We start from the raw sequence: 1214 nt of genomic DNA on the forward strand, positions 1-1214 counted from the left end.
TTCAAAACATTGAAGTCATCATCAAATGTTCCATACACTAAGTTATTGTTTCAGTTATTGCCATCTGTGAAATATGCAGGTTTCCAAACGTAATGCAACTCACTAAGTGTGTTACATTACTGCATATTGCCTCTTTATAGATACAGTATTTATCCTTGTGGAAAATAACTATTGCATTTCTAAAGATGGTAAAAGTCTTACATAAATAGTATATATTTAATGTATGAGACGCTCAAATTCGTGGCATATTGATATCATTTCACATGTCCCTATGCATCTTTTACCACCCCGCGTGCTCACAGTCCGGCCTGGAGGCTGGCACGCGCTCTACTTTATGAATGGATGGGTGTGGCACTGGTGATAAGCGATGTGGCTGTCGTCACTGCGCTGTCAGACGCTGGCGTGCTGTAGTGGTGAAGGCTGGTCTAGAGTGAAACATAACTGCTCTGCGGCCGCTAAGAGAGACAACGGGAGAAGAGGAGCGTGAGAGAGACAGAGACAACCGCGTCACTCCTACCCAGCGAGGACTAAACTTCTGGCGAGAAATTAGGTGAGAGGAGTCGAGGACAAAAAAAGATGGGCGCGGCGGAGGAAAATCCAAATGGACTTTTATTATAGGACATGCTGTTTTTATACATGGGAAATGAACACATTAAATCAATAGAAATAATTTGAGATGCGATTACACATGAGGATAAAATGCATGTGCGGAAAAAAACGATCGCGGAAAAATCCCTATAGTGCATGTATGATGTAAAGTCAGAGTCGCGTCATTACTAAAAGAAAAAGACAGACAAAAGAAAGTCGAAAGGGGCTCTCTCCTCCATGTGCTCCCTCCTCTTGGTGTGACGGAAACAACAAAGGGACGTGGAACAAACTCGCATCAGGACCACAGGCTGACACCAGCCCAGACACAATAGCGAGGGGGCGGGGTGTGTGTGTGTGTGTGTGTGTGTGTGGGGGGGGGGGGGGGGCTGCAAACAAGAGCATGTCTGCTGCTTCTGCAACATGCAGCAGTCTTCGTGTAATTACATTCCTCTTGGCGTCTCTCGGCTGCAACAGCCGGGAGTCTATTTCTTCTGTCAGTTCCCGGCAGGTCTTCACCAAACACGAGCGCTTAGAAACGAAACCGATAATTTGAGGACTTTCAAGTCCAGGCGGAGTCGGAGCAAGTGCTGTAAAACGTGTGAGTTGTGATTCGATGTTTGCATCCA

The 1214-nt window shown here is 46.0% G+C and overlaps 1 protein-coding gene across 2 annotated transcripts in view; it reads left to right on the plus strand.

Annotated features, from left to right (window-relative positions):
• The first annotated feature begins 460 nt into the window (after nucleotides 1-460).
• Nucleotides 461-1214, plus strand: part of rhobtb4 (Rho related BTB domain containing 4) — a 41122-nt gene continuing 40368 nt past the window's right edge. The window contains exon 1 of one of the 2 annotated variants that reach the window (XM_068604749.1): nucleotides 461-550. The gene's annotated coding sequence lies outside the window, so the exon portion shown is untranslated. Of the gene's footprint in view, nucleotides 551-1001; nucleotides 1187-1214 lie in introns of those variants that run through there. The other variant, XM_068604750.1, reaches the window with a different exon arrangement.

The sequence above is a fragment of the Clinocottus analis genome, unplaced genomic scaffold (assembly GCF_023055335.1).
Source record: "Clinocottus analis isolate CAN_PGR_092001 unplaced genomic scaffold, fCliAna1.0.p SCAF_7, whole genome shotgun sequence".
In the NCBI taxonomy this organism is placed as follows: Eukaryota; Metazoa; Chordata; class Actinopteri; order Perciformes; family Cottidae; genus Clinocottus; species Clinocottus analis.